This window comes from Haplochromis burtoni, unplaced genomic scaffold, assembly GCF_018398535.1.
Source record: "Haplochromis burtoni strain Fernald_Lab_line unplaced genomic scaffold, NCSU_Asbu1 Contig_69, whole genome shotgun sequence".
Taxonomy (NCBI): Eukaryota; Metazoa; Chordata; class Actinopteri; order Cichliformes; family Cichlidae; genus Haplochromis; species Haplochromis burtoni.
The window spans coordinates 169,041-193,586 of record NW_024582430.1 but is presented as its reverse complement, the minus strand read 5'-3'; the positions used below and the strand labels follow the sequence as shown (position 1 = coordinate 193,586).

Below are 24,546 nucleotides of genomic sequence, written 5' to 3'. Positions count from 1 at the left end.
TGACAGTCCAGGTCAGAGTCTGTTTCAGACGAATGCATGAATCACACTGTTGACACAGCCACCGTGAGCATTTCGCGATGTCACGTCTTTTATTTTGCAATTGTGGGCTTCCTGCGTGGTTGTAGCACGCCGGCGTGTTTGGCCGCAGGTCGCGTTTGTCAGGACTCGGGGAGTTTCAGGCGGGTCGTAAATGACGTCAGAGGCATTTTTAGCGTCGTCCTGCAGGAACGTTTGGGAAAGATTCGGATTATTTTTGATGTCCGAGAAACATTTTAGGAACAAATGCGCTGAATCAAATCAGCTGGTGTGGAACGTGTCCTTGCAGAGGTCAGAGGTTACTGGATGGATCTGCCAAAGTGTGCACGAGTGTGTGCACGTTAAATCAGAACAGAGGTTCTGTTGTTTACAGTTTTGCTCTCACAGCACTGTTTTTCATCATAAAACTATAACTTTTTTCAGCTTTGAACCAAAACAAACAGCAGCGTCTGAAGTCGCTTTGTCAATCGGGGGCGGGGCCTCGCGGTCCCGGACAGAGGACAGACCTGAGACAGACGGAGAGGAATGGAGGCAGCGGTTGGGGAGGGAGAGGAGGGGTGTGGGAGTGGGGGTGAACTTGGAAAGGTTTCGTATATCATAATTATCCCGTTAAGTAACGGCAGAGCGGCCTCCCCAGGGGAATTCGTCTTAAATGGAAGATTTGCAAGGAGAACGGGTCAGAGAGAGAGAGGAGCGGCTCCGAGTCGGCAGGAAATCCTGTTTACATTTACATAATCATATCAACACTCCTTCGTCTTCATCGTCTCGCTCTCTGAGAGGAGATGAGGAAGGGCTCGGGGCCGTTTGTTGCCACCGCTTCTCTTTTTTATTTTCTTAAAGTGCAGCCAGTGCTGGCACCTCCGTCCCCCCCCTCCCCTCTGCCCTCCTCCCTGTGCGAGGGGATTTCTCAGACCTCTGGCCTCCTCCCCTTGTTCGTCTCATAAATAAGGCATGGCGTGCCGGGCTGCGTGAGCCTTAATTGAGATCTGCTAAGAGCAGCGAGCAGATGTTTGTAGCAGCAACTGTTGAATCATCAGAGACCTCGGCGAGCCACGAAACATCAGCCAGGTGCTCCACTTTTTAATTTCTCACTTTTTTATCTCTTTACATCAAAAAGCTGAGTGTGTGTGTGCAGACAGAAACACGGGTTATTAGCAATGCTAAACTGCTGCAAAGCGGCTCTGTCTTCATGGAAACAAAGACGGGAGCAAAGAAATCTGGAAGAGAAGCCGGATCAGGAGGTCATGGAGGTGTAGAGACGTGTATGAACATGTCTGTCTGATTATTATTGGATGTTTGAATATTAAAAATAAAAAAGGGAGAAGGAGCAGCATGAACGACGCCTCACTTGGATCCATGATAACAGTTTGTTTAAGCCCTTTCTTAGTGTGCTTTTATTTATGTAATGTGAGTTTATGATTAAAGACACATATTCCTTTATTCTGTACAGCTGTGAGCACAAAACGGGAACGCTGCATTAACCTGCAGCTGTGGGAAAAACAGGCCTCAAGAAATGTGCAATGAAGAGCAGGTGGGAGCTCAGTAATCCAGGATATGGTTGTAATCCTAGCTTAATCTAACTCCTATTAATCTGGTTATTTCCTAATAAAAATAAAAAAATTGTGATTCCATGCAGACAAACATCTGAGAACACTGATTTTCTCAGGAAAGCAGTGATTTAAAGACCAACAAAGCCCACATTCAGAGCAGGGAGGCATTAAAACCTGCGGTTTCTCTGTCCTCTTGACGCTCCATAGAGGTCCCAGCATGCCATGGGAGTGCTGGGAACGCCACGACTTTATTTATACAGCAAGAAACAGAAACAAGAACAGGACAGGACGGAAAGAGGGCTCACCCAAAGCCCCCCTCTAACTCATTAGGCAGGCTAAAGCTCCTATTGCGTCCAACCGTCCATCTGACTTCTATTTAAGCAGATGAATTACAAAGAACTTTCAGAGTAATCTGAGTATTCTGGGATCGTTACTCTGTGACGCGTACCTGTGGACCTTCTGTTTTCTTTCCCTCCAGTGTTTAATGGCAGATCTGATTTTCTGATCTCAGTTTTTACACACCACAGCAGAGCACTGCTGCCCTATATATGCTTACTGGCCTATATACTATTGTCCCATTTGCTGCTTCGCTTTGTGCCGGTGATCCACATACATCCTCCATAGTGTGTCATCCCTCTCCTTCTTTGCTTTGGGGTTCGCTGGCACATGAGCAGACTCCTGCTCCCTTCCCATCTCCCATCTGGCTTCATGCCACACCGAATTAGTAACCAGATATGTCACCGCCACTGAGCTGCTGCCGAAAACACTGTCCACTTCTGGGAGGGCCACGGCTTGCAGATTAGCGCCTACAATTAATACAGTGGACTCTCGGGGAGGCTGTCTGCTGTTTGGGGCTCTGCTAAACGAGGAGAGGCGAGATGTTTGCGGCACAATGAGACGGCTCAGAGACGTGGAAACGCTCAGTCATTTTCTAACTCTGAAGGTCACGAAGCATCATTGACGCTGCACAGAGTATCGCTTCACGCAGGGGCCGAAAATCAGGCTGGGTCCTCCATGTGGCCATATATCCACGTACACCTGTCTATCTGTGGCTGTTCTGTAGGCAACGTCACGAACAGGCTGATTAAAGTGCACAGTGTGTCGGCGTGGATGCTTCGCAGAAACAGGAAGTTTACCAGATATCTGTATCTGAGAGTTGCTGGTCTGCTGATTGGCTAATTGGTTGATTCGTTTACTGCTTTGTCTCCATTTGTGAAGAGACTACAGGTATCCTCTGGTGTACTCACAGCTGTCAGCTGTGATAATGGTGTTAATGGTGACAATGACGAGGGTGACGATGATGATGATGGCAGACCCCGCTATCTCAGGCAGATTTTACTGAAGGTGATGTGAGAGGAACAGGTTAAAGCACCAGAATCACTCAGAGCTCGACCCTCAGACCTCCACTTCTTCTTCTTCTATGTTTAGTTAGGAAAGTAGGGCTGAGACTTCAGTGTGAGTGTGGGCGGGGCTTAAACCCTGATGTTATGGAAGGATATTGTCTTATTCTCTTGAATGACACCACTTTGTTTAATTTCTTCATTGAGTTCTTTTCTACTTTATTACTCGTGTTTCTCGTCTTGGCTGCAGGAAAACTTCCGATACTGTAAATCGCATTTTATCTTAGCTTGCGTTTGTCGTCGTCATCTTCTTCTAGCATAAGTAAAAGTCCTGTGATATGCCTGCAGTGCGTTTGTTAGTGGGTGGATCAGAAGGCAGAGGAAACCCCAACGCTGGGCTTTAATCAAAGTCAAAGCAGCATCGTGCAGCAGCTCGGCCTCCAGCCTCGGCGTGGGTAAGCTCGGTGTCGGTGTTTGGCGATGAGCTCGGCCGTCCGTGTTGCTGAAACAAGTGAAAGGATCTCTTTCCAGTTTATACACTCAGCTCGAGGTTTTCTCGGCGCTCTGCAGCCTTTCTGCACATTCCTGCACCATTATGTGACACTGTCGCTGAATAAAAGGCCGTATTATGTTGCAGCCCCCCCCCATAAAAGGGCAGAAGTGGACCGGGTTTTTATCTGCTGAACGAATCAATCAGGATTATGTCAGCTGAAAGGAATCACAGACTGCAGTCTCCAGGCCTGTCTCGGTGTGTGTGGCAGCAGGGATGTGTGATGGAGGACAGCACTTGTTGGATGCTAACATGCTCCGCGTGGTGACAGAGATGTTATTCGAGGGCTAAAAAGCAAGAGTTTTTTTCTATTTATGTATTTCCCCACCCGCCGCCTCCACCGGCCCTCTCTCCTCCTCTATGGGAGGATTGGAAGGGCACTAATTATCATTTCAGCAGAAATGATTAGGAGATCAAACAGGGATCGAATGCCATTTCCTTCCATTAATGCCGGGGGTTTAGAGTGCCTGTCAGGGCTCGGCTTGTCCTCGGGCCTGCAGGGAGGAAAAATAACAGGGGAGGATGGAGGAGGGGGCGAGGGGTGGACGGGACAGGGTAGAGGTTTGGTAACGGAGAGACGACAGCTGCTCAGATAAAGACGTTTAAAGCGGGGCACATTTATTTTTCCCAGAGAGCCAGAGGCCGCAGTACTGCCCCGAACAGCAGGTGTCGCCACGCAGCCCGAGCCGCAGATACGCAGGGAGAAGAAGCCAGAACCAGAAGAAGGTTCATTTAGTTTTTGCACAAATCTCGTCTTCAGGCTGAGGCAGCACGTCCGTCTGTGTAACCTGTGACGCTCGGAGCTTCGGCACTGATACGGCACTAAACGATCGGACGCTCACGTCTGTCCACCAGCAGGTGCACGAGTGGTGGCAACATGAACATCAGTTTGATGCATGGCAGGCCCTACTTACGGTCCCCCAGCCGGCGTGTTTTTATACTTATTGTATCTACTTTGCTTTGGTTTTATGTGATTGAAGAAGTTTGTGTGCAGCTCTGTGATGTGATTCAAACCACACCACCCAATCAGGAAGCAGCGTGAGCTCCTGTGCGTCCTGCAGGAAGTCCTCGCTGCCAAAGAGACGACACCGATGCATCTATGTTGATTCTGTTTATGTCTCACATCTGACCTGCACACTGAAAGAAAGTGGTAACCACGGCAACCAATAAAACCTTAAGTTTGACTTTTGAAAACTAAACCGAACAAAAGTCGAACGACCGTCAGAGCCGACGCTGCAACATGTTTAACACGTGCGTTTGTGCCGCTGCAGCCTTTCGCACCATTAACAGTCATTACCTGGAGGTTGGTGATTGGCAGCTATGTGTCTGCAGGGCATCGGCCGGGAGCACTGATGGTGCTGCGGAGTGAACACAGCGACCACGCCGACACGGTTAAACTCAGCCCACGAAGTTGTGACGCCGACATGCTGCCAAACTAAGTTTCCATTAAAAGCGCGATCGAGCGAGGCTGGCGGTAGATGAGCGGATGGAGAGCGTGCACGAGGCTGCGACGGTTCGTGCACGTCAGATGAGAGAAATGTCAAAGAGAATGTGAGAGATGACCTCTGCGCTCATCGCCCATTAATGACCCTGCAGCTCCCAGCTTCATTTTCCCTCTCATCAAAAACATTCAAAAAAACATTTCCTCCTGTCTGCAGCAGTCATTTCCCCCGCATTGTATTTATGTATTGGAAAAAAAAGGTAATAGATCAAGCACATTCCATTATTCTCTTATAAGATCATTAGCAAATATAATTAGATATGAAAGAAAGTAATTTGGAGAGAAGAGGAGAGAAAAGCGCTATCAGGCAGAGAAGACAGATTGTAGCATCAGAGTGTTTGGGCTTAAATTGCTCAGCGGAGGTATTATCACGCCGGCAATCTTTTAGCCTCAGAAACAGTTTTGGAGACAGACAGCGAAAGATAGAAAGAGGCCACTAACGCTCACTTCATTGTGCCCCCCCCCAACACACACACACACAACTGCAATCATGCCTTCCTCCATCTTCACTCCTCCTCCTCTGGATCCCTCCATCCTGTCAGCTCAGAGTTTGAGTGAGTTTATAAAAAGAAAACAAGCTGCCATGGAGTCATCACCTAATCACCCCCCCCCAAGCTCTGGCTTTAAATCGCAGGAACAACAGAAATTGCCTTGAAGTCGCTCGATGAGGAACCTTCTCGCTGCGCCCGCGCACGAGCCGGCGTCACTCTTTGTTGCACCTCAACGCCACGCTCTGTTTGTCTAATAAGGATCTGAGCGCAGCACAACAAGCTGCCGCCACTTCTCCTCACCCGCCTCCTTCTTCTTCTTCTGCTTCTTTAGTAGTGCTTTGAGGGATCGGGGGAAGGAGGGGGAGGAAGGTGGGAAGGGTGAAGAGGAGGGGTGGCGGTGTGGATTTTTCTAGTCTTTTGTGCGAATCACAGGGAATGGTAACTATAAACATCCTGTATTCATTAAAACCATCTAAAAATACAATTTTGGAGGCAGAGGGGGGCGCGGGCTGCGCTCACTTCCTGCGCCGCTCCTCCTCGGTGTATACAAGCCTGCTGCTGCTCATATTTACATATTTAGAAATGCCGGGCTGTACAATGAGGCGCGCCGCTGCCAACGATAACACTCTTTGCCGCTTTGAGGCCGGAAGCCTGCGACAGGGAACAAAGAGCCACCGCCAGCATCGCATGCACACACGCAGGTCACCTGTCCGAACACGCCCCAGTGTGCCAAGCCCATTTCTTCCTGCTCAGCTCTCGCAGGGCGACTTTGCACAGTTCAGAATAAGCCTTCTTTCTGTGACACTCACAGGCGGGCTGGTCGCTGTCAGGCCCGCTCAGGGTCAAAAAAACACGATCCAGAGCCGCTTCTGCAAGGCCTGGAGCTCATGTTCTCTCTGGAATCAGCCGTTTTAGCTCCTCCTCCTGAAAGCCAGCTTTCTTCTGATTGGCTGAGCGCTGTGGGTGTTGAATAACACCTGTCCTACATGGGATCCCGCCTCCTCCACGGCGTGGACGTGAACATGAGTACGAGAGCTCGGACGAATTATTGCATTAATTGTGAGGCTGACATGAAAATGTTTCATCTTCAGTGTGACGCAGCTGCGTGACCTTTATTCCTTTTTCACTTTTTCCCACTAAAGCAAAGAGAAATGTAAATGCTCTGAGCTCAAACAGACAAGCAGCCGCGTGTGTGTTTCTTTGTGAGAGTGCGTGTTTGTGTCTGCATGCGTGTGCATGTGCGTGTCTGGTCCCCACAAGTTTGAAGACATTTTTGAAAATGTGTTTTCAGTGACAGGCTTACAGGCGGGTCAGGGGCTCGGGAAGCATTAAGTCAGATTTCAGATATGAATACCTGACATGCGTGTGTCTGTGTGAGTGTGCGTGTGTGTGCATAAGTATGCGTGTGGTATTTTTGCAGGCTGATGTTAACGTCAGGTGATCCCTCTGAGACGACACACACTCGTCCGCACGCACACACACCCACGCCGGCGTGTACTCCCCGACACATGCTCAGTGCAGCACCGTGCCGTTGCCCCCCCCATTTATCCATTCTGTTAAGCATGACACATGTATTAACAGTAGATGGATCCTGGAGCTGTGTGTCCTCACACCATATGTTGAGCTTTCCCAGATCCTCTCCCGCCGGTGCCGCCTCATGGCGTGCCACAAGAGGGCGCTGTGGTGGCTCGGGCCGACGTATAGATTGTGTGTGATGTTTGTGGGGCGGGCGCAGGGCTGTGTGCGAGGTGCGCTGGCCCACAGACGGCAGACTGTCTGAAGGAAACAAACAGATAAGACTCGCATTCATGTGAGAGATGAATGCCGGGCAGGTTTCTGTGTCTGTGAGGTGCATCTGCCATCTACCCGAATGGGAAATTAAAAACTGTGAAGGGAAGTTATGCTAAATCTATAAAGTTGGCCGGGAAAGCGCTCCCCCCTCGCAGCGGCAGTTGTTTGGGGAGAAGGAGCAGCGTGCTTAAATAATAACATTCCAGGTGGCTTAGTTAATGAACAGTGAAAATCAAATATGGGGCCTAATCTGGAGCTCGTTACAGGAAGTTTCCTTACAGGGAAGTCAAAGGCAGGAAGTGCCCTTGGGGACAGACTAAACACTTTTTGAAGCTTGAAAACAAGGAAACTTTATTTTGGGTTCGTTTTAGAGGTGTGGGCTGTTCTCACAGCAGACCTGGCACCCACAGTCGGAGCTCGGATCCTCTCGTTGGGATCGCATTTAATGTCTCGTGTGTTTAATGTCCATGCTGCGACTGGAGCTCTGCTCCCTCATCTGAGCACTTCAGCATCTCATTTCCTGGTCTTAGATCGCCATCGTGTGGCTGCAGGTGGGTATGACACCAGTGAGGAGCCATGATCCGGGTCTTTCCCTGGCTCAGGAGGGGCCACTGGGAGGTGAAGGCTCGACTCACAGCCCCTCTAATCATGTGATCACTAAGCAGCCAGTCAGAAGCAGCAGTGTAAGCTCACATTTGTCTGCTGCAGGTGTTAACAGGACCTCTGTTACTTTGTCTTTAACATTAAATGAGTCCTGTACTTTTATTTTTAGACATTGGTTTGCTCAGTATCACGCTGCTGTCCTGCACAGCAAAAATGAGACCATTTGGCCCACAACTGGGTAGACACATGAAACCCCCCTCCCCCCCACCAGTGTTGTGTTTTTTTTTACAGAATGAACCTTTCACAGCGTGAGTGCACACACAAGAATGAGTGTTGTGTTTTTGCAGGCACATAAAAGTACGGTTCAAAGAGTGTAGAAAAAAACAAGCAGCTGAAATTATTTGTGAGGTTTAAAAACAGTGAAAAATCAAATAAAATGTGCAGAAAATACCTTTGGTGTCAGTCTTTGTTCGTTCTGAGGAGATGTCGCTTCGTGTGTTTAATGACGCGAGGTCCACGTGACCGAGAGTGAACACAAACCCACACAGTCGACCAGAAATCATCTGAAACTGAAGCTGAGCTGAAAAGAAAGCGAAGTCTGTGTTAGAGCAGATGCTGATTCCTGCATATGTGATGTGTGAGTAAACTCATCTTCAGCAGCGTGTAACTAAAGCTGTCACCACCAGGGGGCAGTGTTTCACAGCAGTACTACACTGTGTTTGCTGATGTTGGTAAACAGACTGTACTCAGCAGGATTTATATAAAAGAAAGAAATGAGAACCTGCATGAAGATCAGTCCAGTGGTTTTGGCCTCTTTCAGCATCCTTACACTCTGTGATGTGTACTTGTTGGAGTTTGTGCTGCCGTCTCTGTAGAAACAGACACGTGTCACGTCCGTGAGCGTTTATACAGGATGTATAATCTTCTTTCTGGCTCACAATGACTTAATATGACTCATGAGAGGCACGTCTGAGAGATTACAGGCCAACAAGTCATGAACAGTAGTTGAACACGGTTAAGTCTCTCTGCCACGCAGGGCAGCAGCACCAAGTTCCACAGTAGGTGTCCCATACGTGTCGTTCTTTGCCGTGGTTGGACGTGCAGATAGGTGAGCTGCAGAAGCGAAGCGGGGCGCCGTCGGCCGTGGCGCAGAGCAGACGTGTACGTGTGACGGTTCTGTTTGGTTGCAGTTGTAACGCGGAGCGGGGAAGCACGTGAAGTGAGTTTGCTGGGCTCTCCTCCCGCCGCGCAGACAGTCTGAGAGTTATTACTGGCTGCTGAATCTAAGAGATGTTTTATCATGTTATTAGCTCTTTATTTTCCCTCTGTTATGCTGGCACTTCCTTTCATTTTCATATCCATTTCCATACTTGTGAAAGCACAGCTCAAATAAAGCCGTGTTTTAATTTGGTTTTGTCAGATTCATAACGCCACTTTAAAAGAACATGACATGCAAATGTGCTCAGCGGTGTTTTATTGCAAAATAATTTTCAAAGAAGTTGCTGAGGGAATGAAAGTGTGCAAAACCGGGAGGGGGGGGGGCTTGTATTATTTAGTGGCCTCTGCTGTGGGACCTAATTACAGTTATGCATTTCTTACTGTATCACAGAGACATAAAACTTTTTTTATTGCAATTACTCACTTCGCTTCTCGCCACTGTCACACTTCCCGTCGCACTTATTGAGCTGGGCGCTGGGCGTGAAAGGCCTGCGCTGCCGGGACTCAAACGTGTTGGCGCCCAATCTCGAAGACATCGTCCCAAACCCCCAAAATGACAAAAAAAAGCAGCGCGAGGAGGAAACAAACAGCCGATTGGTCGACCCACCGACCTCGCTCATGCTTCAGCCTCACAGGAAGCAGAAAGGCAGAAAAGAAGGTGATGCGTCTGTTTTACATCTTAATGAGGCCGAATCTTTCCGAGCAACTGCGCCGTTCATGTATCAACAGTGCACGAGCGCCGGGGGAGCGTGCGCGAGAGCCGGGGAGTGAAAATCTTTCAGAACTTCAGTACTGAAAAGAAAAAAGATTAAATTGATACCCACGTGTTTGTTTATTGGACAGAATGACACTAACAGTGTCACTGTCCTGCCTGCTGCACGTTTCCCATAAAACAGCTGAAACTGCCTCACATGCTGCTCAGTCCAGCTCACATTCATCATGTACAAGGACCTGCATTCACACACGCACACCAGAAAACTTTCAGTTGTCCAATCTGAGCATCCTGACTGATGAATACTGTGTGTGCGTGAGGCAGTGATCATGTGACGTCCTGCCTGACAGCTGCTCACGTGCACAGAGCTCACAGGATCAAGACCACGTGTTGTTTTTATAGATGGAGGCTCAAAATGAATGTGTGGAGCTCTTTGCACGGTTCTTATCCAGGACAGATCCTCAGGTACACGTCAGACTGAACCATGACCTTTGACCCAGTAACACAAATGTTCCATCAAAGCAGATCTGGATGAGTTTTTAATAAAGAACAGATGTTTCCATGGAGACCGTGTGGTGATGCGTTTTCAGGGACATTTTTAATAATTGTTCTAAATTTATTCTGAAGGTGTGAACAATGTACTAAAATCATTGAGGGAAAATGAATCCTGCACAAAGTAACATCCACCTGATCCAGTGCATAGACGGACCTTTCAGCCCCACCCTGCTCCTTCAGTTCATCCAGCTTCAGCTTCCAGACTGATATAAAATGGACAACAACAGAATATAAACACTACAAATTATTATCATATTCTTTGTTCTTATAACTCTGTAAGTGTACGTCCACACGTCCATCTTTGTGTGGCCTCAGCGACCAGCTGACCGCCGTGCGGACGTCACTGTTACACACCATGTTTGTCCATGTGCGTGTGTGTGTGTGAGCGTGTATTCATATCTTTGTGGGGACCACAAATTGGAAGTTTACTATACTTGTGGGGACCAGCAGCCCTTATGGGGACACAATCCGGGTCCCCATAAGTTTAAAGACATTTTTGAGACTCAAAACGTGTTTTTATTGTCAGGGTTACAGCTGGGGTTAGGGTTGGGGTTACAGCTGGGGTCAGGCATTCATTTCTCATGGTTGGGATAGGGGGCCAGGGAAAGCATTATGTCCCCACAAACATATGAAACCACATTGTGTGTGTGTGTGCGGGTCCGTGGTGCTAACCTGCCTCTTGTTCTCTCATTGGCCGTAGTGCATCTGTGGGTAGGAGAGGAGGACCAGCCCATGACCCATGACCCCACGCTGACCCTCGACCCCAACCATCTTAACAGCGACCTTAACAACCACCCTAACAACCATAATGTAGGCGACGCCCACGCTGTAAACAAAGAGTAACGGCCGCGCCAGAGCGAGCGGACGCTGGTGAGGATGGAGGCGGTGATGAAGAGGATGAAGGTTAACGAAGGACACACTATATCAGAGACTTTATTTAAGATGAGAAAACACAAACTACCGTCAGAGCGGCGCCACGTGGACCTAATGACTCTCACAGCCTCCCGGACACTAATGCAGTGGACTTCCTGTTTGTCTCTGGCGCTCTGAGCGCCCTCCCCACCCCCCGACCCCGTCTTCTCTTCTTCTTCTCCTTCTTTGTTTTCTTTGGATGAAACTACCTGTTAGCACTTCCTGTAAGTGTCCCTGAAACATTCCTCAGCTTAGAGACGCTGTGTCCTTTTTTAAGGTGTAAACTTTAAATCTGCACATTCCCGCCATGCAGAGGTCTGGCTGCCCGCAGGCCACGCCTCCCGGCGACGGTGGCACGAGGATGATGCGCGCGTACAGGTTCAGCCCCTCCCTCTGCCTCCGTCTGTTTTTCTGTACCGTACTGTTGTCGCCGCCGCCGCCGCCGTCTCGAGAGAGCGACGGCAAGAGGCAACAGTTTGAGAAGCGGGCGGCGTTTTCAAACGCCGCGTCCTGTGGAGCTGCGGCCGTGTGTAAAATACTGCCACCATCTTTGTTGCACAGTGTTACCGACTACTGAAGACGACGCTTCGATGTATTTACTTTACGAGGAAAAAAAGAAAACTGGAAAAATGCTTATTGTGTATAGCCTTAGAAACACGTCCCCGTTACTGCTTCAAAGCTCCGTAGCTGTGCTCGACCGTAGGCCGTAGGGTTGATTTTCTTTGGATTTTCATATGTACTGTACATGAATAATGCCTTGTCCATTTACCGATGAGAAAAAAAGAGGAAAAAGATGACAATCGTCTCCTGTGCTGCAGACATATTTGCCCCGCCCCCTCCCCGTATATACAGAATCATTATGCATAGAGGGACTCGTCCTTTCTTCTTTCTTTGATTCGTTTCGATCTCCCGAGTATTTTGCACTGTGACAGTATTATAAATCCAACCTATACAGTACAAACTAGCTAACTAACTAAATGAAGGTGTGTGTTTGTGTGTCCCTTGGCATTGTGAAATGTTTCTACGTCATTTTTTGTGAACCCAGAGAAAAGTCTAAAGCGGTATGTACAGTCCAACTATAAGACTTCTTTTTTAGTTTACTGTTTGTGGCTTCTTTTGTATGCTGACCCCTGACCCCGACCCTCAGCGTAGGCCTGCTGCTGCTTGAGCCCGGCTGATCGTTCTCTGCAGTATATCCTCCCGTTTTTGTTTCTTTGATTTATGTAGATGGCAGTAATCTTTGAAAACAGAGGATTCGAAATCAAACTAGTGAGAGTGAGACGCGAGGAGGAAATGCTCGAGGCGCTTCGGAAGCGACCTCCGACCTTGCTCTCTGTTTTCCAGCCGTGTAAAGATTCATCTCTGAACCAGCTCCGATGATCATTCCACCCCACGTATGATGTACAAACCTGTCTTGTGAGCTCCACACTTTTCTGTTTGCTGTATCCTCATGGCAGATGCTTCGTTTTGTAACTACTGAACTGTACTTATAATAAAAATAAAATGTATTCCAACTAAAAAAGGATTGTCACAGAGCACCCGCCTGCTTCCTGTTTCACTTTCTTCTTCTTTCCTTTGGGTTTGTCGCTGTGGTGTCACCCCTCCGTCAGCTGATGTTCCACACCTGAGTGAAACGTTCAGCTTTCAGGAAGCTTCTTCGTTATTTTTCAGGGCTGAAAACACTGAACCCAGATCAGTTCACCGCCTGCAGGAGCGCTGAAGCTGTTCTCTGAGCATCGGTGTGACGATTCACATCTGAAGCAGAGCAACCAGCATGTTTGATCTGGTTCTGATAATTCACTGATAATTCACTGCAGGATACGTGACAGAGTGCACGCTGGGTAAAGTTCGGAGGCGCCGTGTGGACAGGTGTCTGCTCAGGACAGGTGAGAGCAGAACGCTCTCCTTTTCACCTACGTTTGATACCAAGGCCAGCTTCTAGCTTCAGGGTCAAAATCATTTTCTAATAAAGTTATTTTATTAACATTAACACAGCATCAGAGGTCACATGTCACAGTTTGGACCGGGTCGCAGCTGACCTCTGCAGGTGGCTTCATTACAAATATCAACATCATACCACAAAAACCAAAGACGCCGCGAGAGCCTCACTGAGAGCGTGCACACAGATTTATGAGGAAACCGTGACTGGCCTCTCACAAAGGAAGTAGTCAGGAAGTGTTACAGGAAATCAGGACGCTAAATGGTGCTGGTTAGTTACCCATGAAGGCGTCCTTTAAGAAAGAAACGTCGGGTCCTCGGGCTGCTAGAGCCGACACGCCTGGCCTTCAGGTTTGTGTTGACCCAGACTTGGGCCTGTGAGAGCAGGTGAAACTCCGCTCAGACCAATCCAGGTGTGTCACCTCTGGAGCTGAGGAGGGGCGGCTGTTCAGACAGTCAAAACTCCAGTTCACTAAACCTCTAACCAGAGAATGGTAAATGGTAAATGGCCTGCATTTGTATAGCGCTTTTCTAGTCCCTAAGGACCCCAAAGCGCTTCACACTACATTCAGTCATTCACACACTGGCGATGGCAGCTACATTGTAGCCACAGCTGCCCTGGGGCGCACTGACCGGCTGATGGAGTAAAAATCCACAGAAACGCAGTTCGTCCTGCGTCCACTCGCACTTCACCTGCTCCATGAAGCTCCAGGAGAACGATCCAGGCGCTCCATCATGTGACCGATCAGATTATTGATCCAAGATGATCAGCTCCGCTCACAGTTCTAACAAATATTCATCATCTCAGAGATGATCCGAAGCAACGCCTCACAGCAGGACCCCAAACAGGGTCAGGCTGCCCGGGTCAGTGCCCGACTCACTTTTAAAGAGATCAAAGCTCCCACGCCTGTTCCCAATAAAGCCACACACACACACATGTGCGCACACACACAGTGAAAACAAGTAATTTCCTGATAGCTCTCATATCCAGCTGTGAGTGTGTCTGATTAAAGAACACATTAAGCCATCTGTGTGTGAGAGAGCGAGCTTTCCCTCTCATTTAACGGCCTCTCTTCCTTCAGATTTTTTGCATTTTCGCTGCCGTGTGTGTGTGTTGTGTGATGACGCTGTGCAGTTGTGGCAGTGTGTGGTTGGTCACCGGGCAGATGGTGGCCTGCAGATGAACCGTCGTCTCAGCCTGTAATTTCCCTCTGTTTCCGCCACATTAATGCCGAGGCTTCACGGTGCCGCGCTGCACTTTCACCACCAGAGGGCGCCACAGACCAGCTGTTGGGACAAGCCGGCCGTTTCTGCACATGCTCTGTGGACTGGCACACTTCGGTGTGGTGCTGTCCTTTCTCCATGGTACCTTTAAAATGAGCTCTCGCTCTGTTGGTGCGAGTTCTCCATCAGGATCTCTGAGAATGAGAAACAGAAGACAAAGAACGCATTCATGTTAATGGTTTTTTTGTTGTCTTTTTTAATTCATCAGAAATTTGTGAACCCTAACATCTGTCCGACGTTTGCTTCTCCTTCCTGTAAATAAGAGTCGTTAAACAGAAAAGCACTATATAAATGCAATCCATTATTGTTATTATATGACCTGCAAAGCCAAAGCGGCACACTGGAAGGTCCAAATCCGGCCCGCTGGGCAGCTCTATAGAGCATGCACCTGAGCTGAACGTTTAACCTGAGACGGCCGAGGTCTGGCAGCTGGACACGCTGGAGAGCCGAGGTTAAAACTGAAGAGTTTTATGACTGAACGGAGGAAAACACGGTGGCCACTGCTGTTCATGCTTTGTAGGTGAAGGTGTATTAGTCTATGATCACCTGGTGCTGGTGTGCTGAATAGGTGCTTCCTCCAACTTGATGAAGACAAACAGAGGTCTGTTTTTGAGGCCCTGACAGATTTGTGTCTAAGGTGATGGAAACACTGAATCTTCTATCAGGAACGTTGGGGTGAGCTCGCCTGCAGTGAGCTGGAGTGATGTTTGCGCCTCTGTTTCAGCACGTCTGGGTTACTGCAGACGTGCAGGTTGTTGAGCGTGCCGCTGCGAGGCTTCCTGTTACCTCCAGAGTTCACGTTAAGATTCTGGCTTTGACTTTGAAGCATGGACGAGCACCGGCCTACAGCTGTGAACCTCTGCCTCCACTCAGCAAGTGCCCGAGGTCATGTGACCCGGGTCTCAGTCTGTTTACTGTTTGAAGGTTTCAGAGTGACATGCTGATGTGGCGTCTTTACCTTACAATAAAGCTTCTTCCTAATGTGAGCTGGTGCTGTGACACTGAACTGTTTTCACCGCTGTGCAGAAACAGGACCACCGCCAGACTCTGCAGATGCGAGCGGTCAGTAAGACCAGAAAACAGATCAGTATGCACCGCGTTCATACATTTTAAGACTGACTGTGTTTAGGAAGTTCAGACTGACCTCTGTGGGGTAAAGATAAGAACACCTGTCAAAGGTAAGTACTAGCAGTGCAACGATATTCGTATCGATATTGAACCGTTCGATACAGTGCTTTCGGTTCGGTACGCATATGTATCGAACAATACAAAATTTTAAATTTATTTGATCAACTTTCCTTCTGACGATGCTGTCTGTGTTGAATCTTGGTCTTCATGTGACGTATGACCCTGAAGGTAAGCGAGTCATGGACTAAAGTAAAACAGTATGTTGGATGTGCCACGCAATGCTCAATTACATGGGTGGGAACTAGTGTGTTAGCGCAGTTAGCTCGTTAACTTGTTGGCCGTCTAGCCCCATGCACTGGTCTCCGCGGTAGCTCGTTAACGGAGATTTGCCGTGTTGTGGCGTTAACGTCATTTCAGATTAACGCTGACAGCACTAGTGGGAACACAACGAATATGACTGCACATTTACCCCGACATCATCCTAGTGCTAAGACAAGTGGAAGCAGACAAAAACAACAAGCAAGCACGCTACAAACTTTACCCGAGTCATTTAGACAGCCGTTAGCACAGGATTCTCCTTATGGGGACCTGATATGTTTAATATGCTGCTGAGAATATAGCCCAGAAGAAGCTTATAGTAGAGCTTTTATTTTGGAAAGAGCCATTTCTCTGTAATAAACTCTCTTTTCCAAAGATGAGGGATTTCTCCGTCAGATAGATTTATTTTTTTATTACTTTGTTGTTTCAGAAACATTAAATTTAAAAACTGTACTTTTGAGTGAAAATATATATTTATAATCTTAATAAATGACAAATTAAAAAAGCATGAACATTTTTTTTTGTATCGAAAAAATATCGAACCTGACACCAAAGTATCGAACCGAACCGTGAATTTTGTGTATCGTTGCACCCCTAGTAAATACCTCAGAGAGCAGAAGCTGAACAGCCTCCGAGGCTTAAAGGAAACATGTGAACTGCTCATGTGATTGTTGGGTATTATTGTAGGGTCTACCTGCAGCACTGTGAGGTGACTGTTGTTGTGATTTGGTACTGTATAAGTAAAATTGAATTGAATAACAGGACGTTCAAAATTTCTCCTGTAATAAACACATTCGCGCACGTTGAAGCCACACAGCCCGCCAAAGCACGGCGGTTTAGCTGTAGCGCAAAAACTCGTTCCTCAGAGTTCTGCTTACACAAACGTGCATTCTTTTATTTAAATAAATGAATTTTTGCTTAAGAACAAAAAAATGTCTGTGCGGTTCAGCTGATTTCCCTTCTGATGATTTCCTCAGCAGAATTTTGAGATTTCGGGGCTCTGAGAATTTTAATCACAGTTCTGTTTCCAAAAAGTGACCAGCAGACGATCAATGAAGAAAAATAAGGGGATGATTTTAAGCAGGACTTAAATGCTAATGTGACAGTGCATCCTCCTGCTTCCTGCCCAGCATCTGTGTGTGTGTGTGTGTGTACTGTGGCCTCCCTCCCTCGCTCTCCTCAGCTCTTATGAATCGATGATCATGTGGTGTAAGGGAGATAGATGGCCCCCAGCTCCATCGTGTCTCCTCTAATTGTAAAATATTAGTTACATTAGACTCTGGCCCATGATTAATGGAACTTATTTGGAAGGTGGACTCTCTCTCTCTCTCTCTCACACACACACACACACACACACACACACACACACACACACACACACACACACACACTTTCTTCCTCGCTCTCTTCCTGAAAGAATTGAGTGATTTCACTTAAAGTGGACAAATAGGCTTCCCTCTGCAGGAAAGAGAAGAAGAGGAGGAAGATGAAGCAGAGGAAATGACGGAGGGAGATAAGAGCGAGGGAAGAGCTTAGAGGGGGTAAATAAGAGCTCCACTTGGGGAGGGGTGGGGGGTTTAAGCTTCTGCATGGATAATTCTGTTCGCAGGATCAGACGATGAAGAGCTCATCGTGTTTACAAGCTGATCGCTGTGAAAAAGTATTTTAGTCTGCACTGACGCTACCTGCCCCCAGAATATCCACACAAAGAGCTCGAGATGACTTCACAACCGTGTGTTGCGCACACACACACACACACACACACACACACACACACGTAGTAAATCCTACATGCAAGGAGACGCCTTGAAATGGAACCTATAAAGACCACAGACTGTATGTAAAAGATGGACGAACCTTCATGAGCAGGAACTCTTAAACCTCCAGTCCTTATAATACCCAGCAGGGGGCGACTCTTCTGGACAGATGTCTATGACAAAATGAGCCTCTTGCTCAGGTGAAGCATTCTACTTTTAAATACTCTAGGAACAACAAGTAGGCCTGCAGAGCGAGAGCGAAGTGCTCTAATAGGGTGATATGGTACTACAAGGTCATTAAGATAAGATGGGGCCTGATTATTTAAGACCTTGTATGTGGGAGCAGGATTTTGAAGAAATCCTTGTTGTATTTAAAATACGTGGAGGGGATGCAGAGGTGTGACAGTGTCTGGGTCTGATCGGGGGTGAAGCTGGTTGTTTCCTAAGCAGGGGTCTTGTTGTAGTCATTTTCTGACTGTCTCCACTGCCTCGGTTGTAGGTGTGCAAGTGAAGACAGAAACCACGTGAAAGGACGGTTTCATCTGCGTCCAGCGTAAGTTTCTGGATCCTGTTGGTGAAGTCTGAGAAGTTTTTCCCCACCAGGGGAGCAAAGATGAGGTGCTTGGAAATGTTCAGGTGTCTGAGTTTATACTGCTAACCGTGGGTATGACAGGGACTCTGTGTCAGTGTGGGGATGGTTTTCAGGAGGTGGGTTCGTCCTCTCAGTGCTCTTAATGCTTCAGACGGTTTGGAATTGTCTGACCCAAGATGGCAGCTGGGTGGTTAATAGTACAAACAGACCGCCCAAGAAGTCTGAGCTCCAGTTTTGGTGCAGAGTGAATTTCGGGGACTCTAATTAGAAGTTACATAGGAGGTTAAAACTGCATTTAAAGAGAAAAATTATTATTTTTTCATTACACGTGTAAAATACACGCTTTGCATGTTTCTGCCTTTTCTAACGTTCCCTAACTTTGAGCTGCAGTCGCTCCGTTGAGGTCAAACAAAGTTCACGAGGATGAATGTGGCTGAGTCGCTGCCGCCGCTGCTCTTTGTGTCAAAGTGTGAGTGAGAAGCAGGTGGCCGCCATATCCATCAATCCTCCATTTTTTTTATTTCCTTTCTTTCTCTTTATTGCTGAGAGACATGGATAACAGCCCCCCCACACACACACACAGAGTGAAAAATGATATAAATCAGTGAGTGGGTGAAGTTTGTTTGCTGGACCAATGAAGTGAAAAGTGTCTGTGAGTCAGAGAAGAAACATGCAGTGAACGAGTGAAACAGATAAACCACAGGAGGACATGACAGAGTGAATATAGTACATGGATGTAGTGAAGGAGGACATGCAGAGGATTGGTGTGACAGAGGAGGACACTGGGATAGGAGGAGGTGGAGGCACACGATCTGGCGCCCCCTAAAGGGAGAAGCTGACAGAAGAAGACGTGCGAGCCAAACTGAATGATGTATGAAAGTGAGGGTGAACTCTGTCAGTGAATCAGTGAGAATCACTGGTTGGTTTGTAACGTGGGCGTGGCGGACACTGTCTGGGTAGGAAGCGCTCTCCCCTTGGTCGCTGCTGCAGTCTGTTACCTAAAAGTTGAGATAAGTTTAAGGAGCTGGCATCTGTCACCGATGTGCTGGGTCTCCTTCTGCTGCTGATCACTTCCTGTTTGTTTGGCCTTTAGGCTGAGAAACCACAGAAATGTGCAAACGTCTGTCAGACGGGGTGTGTGAGCTGCTTCACTCTGCTTCAGATGTTTCCATCCAGCAGAACTGCGTTAAACACAGAGGTCTGGGTTAAACGTGTCCATGCACAACACCAACTGTTTAAGTACCCAGGCCAGCGAAATGCGACGCCAGCGAGTCCTTCATGAGCGTCCATATGGGATGAACTGAGTGTCATCATCGTGCTCAGAAGTCAGGGTCGTGGCACAGATGCCACAGGTGTCCTTCAGTATTAGGCGTTGATAGCAGAACTTCCTGTTTTCACCTATCCAGGAGACTGCATGCTCTTCTTCTTCTTACCCTATTTATATTTATATTTATATTGTATCCTGTTCTTATTTATTTTATCACTTTACCCTGTATACATCGTATTGCGTCATATCTCCAGTGTTTCCTCGGAGGGCGCTCTCTGCACCGGGGCTGTTATTGACCGTGGCTGCTGGGTCTCTGGGGTCCTCTCAGCCTGGTTGGGGGGCTTCTTTGCCTCCCTCCTGCTGTGTGCCCAGCCCGGAGGCTGCGGTCTGTGACCGGCTCCCGGTGCAGACGGCTCCCTGTTATAGTGTTTCCTCACTTGGCACATGCGTACCCAGCCCAATTTTACTCTTTAAGTGTGCGCGTGTGTGTATGTGTGTGTGGGTGGGGGGATATATGTGTATTGAGAGTGTGGGGAGTGAGTTGGAGGGTGGGGTGGGCTGCTTTTAACTATGTAAAGCACTTTGTGCTACATTTTTTCTGTATGAAAAGTGCTTTATAAATAAAGATTGATTGATTGATTGATTCTGTGATTCACTCTTTCTGCTGATTTGGTTATTTTCATGTTTCAATCAAAATCAGAAACTCTGCTTGGTGATAAACGTGTCAGTGATGTCATAACCCGGGCACATGACACGATTCGTCACCTGTGGAGCGACCAGGCGCTGCTCGTTCACAGATACCTGCAGCTTTGACACACCTGAAGCCATGGCAACAAGAACATGATGGACGCTGTGGTCAAAACTTTGGTACAGGTTTCTGTAAGTGAGCCTGTTATCACATGACAGCTTTACTCCAGTCATGTGACAGAGGTGTGTCGGCATGAAGAGCTCATCCAGGTACACGCGTGCGGGAAAGGTGCACGTACATCGGCGAAAATGCCAGTTTGCAGGCGACGAAGGCAAAAGAGGAGTGAGTGAAGCAAACCAAACAAAAAGAAAATGAGTCGACTGCAGAGAAGCAGCACGGAAATATTAGGAAGGCAAAGAAAGCTATTCTGGGTTCTTATTAACAGGTCCTACTGGTACAGCAATTAATAATCCAGTTCTGTATTTAACAGGGGACCCGGTCCCCGGTGGAGACGTTTTAGCTGGCTTTGATGCTGAAAGAGCTCCTTCTCCTCCGCCCGCTCCCCCCACAGCTCCTCTCCTTAAGTGCCTCCCCTGGTGTTATTTGTGTGTTGGTTTTCTCTAGTTAAGCTAGGAAACAGACCAAATCTTTATTCCCCAAACTTCAGGCCAATTTTCTATCAACAAGCCCGATCTCTGAGGGAAATGTTCTTAATTCATCAGAGGAAGGAGAGAACAATCAATTCCCTTCAGGCTGTTTGAAGTCATGGAAATATATTTATTTTAGGATCGCGGCGGGCTGTGGGAGGTCTGACTGTATACATATTATATATAAGAATAATGATTTACCTGAACGTTGAAGGACTATTTTCATGTAATTCAGAGTTTCACTCGCTAACCTACCTGGTTTCATTTGAGGTTATTTAAGAGAAAAAAACAATGAGGTTCTCTTACATGTACATTGATTAGTTGTAATTACATCTCCAAGCAAATGAATGTGTTAAACTTGAAATGAATCTATTAAAAATACATCGGATCTTTAAATTGTGGACTGCTTCTTACACGGTGCTTTTCTACTCGAGCTGAGCGCTCAAAGCGTTTTACACAACAAGCACAAGCCGACCGAGGACGTCTGACATGCAGACTGGAGCAGACAGGGATCAAACACCAACCCTCCCATGGGTAGACGAGCTGCTCCACCCTCATCGCTGTTCCACCTGGTTATGTTTCATTAGTAACCTTACGAGCTACTTTTAATTTAAAGTTCAAAATGCTCTTTAGAACTAAATATCTGACAGTTGTGCATGAATCTTTTCCTCACGATGTCTCTCTCCTCACGTCCCTCTCATAGTCTTCCTCATTTATTCCAGATATTGTTGGAATTCCTAATTATCAGCAGATTAAACCTGTAACCCTCCCGTCTCCAGACAGCTGACGACGAGCCAACGAACCTACAACAGCAGCTGGTTATAAGCTAACATTATGCGTCCTGAAAAGTTTAATTACATTCTCACATCGCATCAGAGTTTATTCTCTGACAGTCTGCTCTGCTATTAACAGCAGCTAACTGCAGAAAAGTTCAACAGCTCACCTCAGCACGGCTGTGAGCTTCTCCTCGACTCGTATCGGACTCTGACTGGACACCAGCTGAGCCCCACAGCCTCCACTCACACAGAAACCTGTGGATATTATCAGGAAGCTGTAGTTTCACTGGTTCAGTGTGTGTGGCCCTCGGTGTAAATTGAGTTTGGCGTTCCTACCCTACAGTACCAGACAGAACCACAACCATCAGACTGTTGGGTTTGGTGATGGTGGGAAAGAAGAACACCGATCAGTGCATCATGGGAAGTCTCCCAGCAGCATCACTAAGAGATGTTTCCCTGATCCAGCTCTGACCTTTGGCCTGAAAACTTCTCGTGTGACAAGCTGCTGGACGCAATGGTGCCCACCGTCCTCATAACGTGGAACGTACTCCTGTGGTGGTGGAAGAATCTCAGCTCAATGCTGAAACATCACACTGACCTGTGTGGTGTTATCCTTGGATCTGGTTAGTTGTTGGCACTTGTAAGTAAAGTGAAAGCGGTGATGTCAGCGGGGAACACCTGTTAAAAGTCCTCAGAGTGGCTGTGTCGCGGTCCCGTGCGTTGCTGCAGTTTGCTGAGTAATGTGTGTGCGTGCAGGTTATTGGACAGATGGTTTAGCACATTTAATTGCTCACACCTTCTGTGAGTCTCTGCCTACAGACCCTCTGTCTGCCTCCTCCTCCGTCCACTCACACGCTTCCTGAAATAGTCCATCCTTCCGTGCAAGTTTTTACTCTACAGAGCCTGCAGCTTCCTGCTGTTAGTGCAGCGTGACAACACGCGTGCGTGTGTATGTGCGCTTCAGGGATTCGTAACTCCAACGTGAAACCCTCCACATGTGGTGACTGCTTAAACATTTTCTCTTCTCCTCTCAGATATATTCCAAACACACACTTCAATAAAAACACCCTTAATGCAGAAACACACAGACACACAGAGGCCACATTCAGACCCAGAACAGCATGCTGGCAGCAGACCAAACGCCGCCGTCCTTAAATGCGTTCTGATGCCAGCGCTGCCATCTGTTGCAGTCTTAAGATAGAGATGAGGAGACGCCGGCCGCGTAACAGCTTCAGGCCCCGCCTCTTTCAGTTCACAACAGGAATAGTCACAGATTCATGAAAAGAATCTGTTTACAAAGACGGAGCTCAGACAGGAAACACATCAGTAATCACACCAAGACTGACTGCAGCAGCTCACCTGTGTGAGTGTGTCAGTCTGTGTTTGTGAGTCTGTGTATAGATAAAGTATCAGCAGCTGGCTGTGGGTGTGTGAGTGAGTCCATGCATGGCAGGTGAAACAGAGGGTCTGGCTGCAGCCACTGTGGAGCTCCACAGTAACCGGAAACACGTCTAATATGTTGCAATACAGGATGCAACACAAAAACAACGGCCGTTTTTGAAGTATGCAAGTCCGGACTTCTTAAGTACACACGGGAGTCCGAACTAACCAAAAATGCAAGAAGGCAGCGCGATCGTTCTACAATTGGAACAGCGGCGCACTTGATGACATCACAGGTGCAGAGTTTTTGTTGCCATCTTAATTTAACTGTGATTAATATTTACAATGAAAATTACACATGACGCTGTAGATTTTCTCCTCTTCTTTTTTTAATACAAAAAAAAAAGATCATTTTAAAAAGTATCTTAAGCACTCCGGCAAAATTCAATTTTATATATGATCTGTTCCATAATGTTGAATACACTTCATTCAGTTAACCACAATCACTACATGTATGAAAACACAAGCTTAATCTCTCTGTAAAAATAGCATACACACAAGCCTGAACAATAACAAACAGGTGAGATGTTAGAGACGGACACAATAGACAGCTGGGGTTTGGAAGAGAATTGAACAAATATTTAAAATATAATCGGATCACTCTTGGAGCAGCCTTCAGGATCTCCACGTATTAACATGCTTTTTAAACATGCTTTTGCTCCCGGTGAAAATGTTTCCTCTTGAATTTAAATATTTTTAATGTTATATTTATTCCAGAGTTAGCCATTTAAATAAGAACAGAACATTTTACATCAGGGGATATGAAATTCAGAATATACTGACTAAGTAAGACTTCAGTATTAAATAAAACAGTCCAGTTATAAAGCTTAACTTTAATCTCAGCCAAACTAATTTACTCAGGAACAAATAAAACACTGAAAAAAGCCAAACAATAACATTTTTAAGTTATCTAAATGACTTATATATCATGTATAAGCTGAGTAGTGAAAACCGCGGGAGAGTTGAAAACGGTGTGCCGGGAGTTCGCTGTTCTCGCCGGCTCTAGTGACCCTCGGCCTCCCGGTTAGCTATCGAGCTGGTCGGTAACAGACGTCTCCGAAAATGTTGGAGCACTTCTGCAAATATGTGACGTCTTGATAAACCGAGGACATACTTGAAGTTTACACAGCTACATTCTCGCCTGAAAATATCTGTTTATTTTGTGACCCAGAAAGAATAATATTTCAAACTCCTTATATGTACTGTGTACACACAAGCATATCGAGATTGGCCCGTGCAACGCAACTGTGTTCAAATTTGAAGTCGTGCGTTTCCAGATACTGTGGAGCTCCAGTGGCTGCAGCCAGGTGCTGTGGGTGAAACGTAGGCTATCTTTGCCACGCACACACACACACACAGACTGACACACACAGACACTGACACACACACACAGACACACACACACACACACACACACACACACACACACACACACACACACACACACACACA

The 24,546-nt window shown here is 47.2% G+C and overlaps 1 protein-coding gene and 1 long non-coding RNA gene across 3 annotated transcripts in view; one reads left to right on the top strand and one right to left on the bottom strand.

Moving 5' to 3' along the window:
* Window positions 1–24,546, bottom strand: part of LOC102292251 — a 106,209-nt gene that overhangs the window by 24,707 nt on the left and 56,956 nt on the right. Inside the window, exons 2-4 of one of the 2 annotated variants that reach the window (XR_001336362.2) lie at window positions 14,357–14,615; window positions 8,644–8,731; window positions 8,314–8,442 (exon numbers count right to left, since the gene is read on the bottom strand). This is a non-coding gene — a long non-coding RNA (uncharacterized LOC102292251). Of the gene's footprint in view, window positions 1–5,775; window positions 8,443–8,643; window positions 8,732–14,356; window positions 14,616–24,546 lie in introns of those variants that run through there. The other variant, XR_006054485.1, reaches the window with a different exon arrangement.
* The window catches only part of znf536 (zinc finger protein 536), a gene marked incomplete in the record, with an annotated part of 228,150 nt that overhangs the window by 191,343 nt on the left and 12,261 nt on the right, over window positions 1–24,546 (top strand).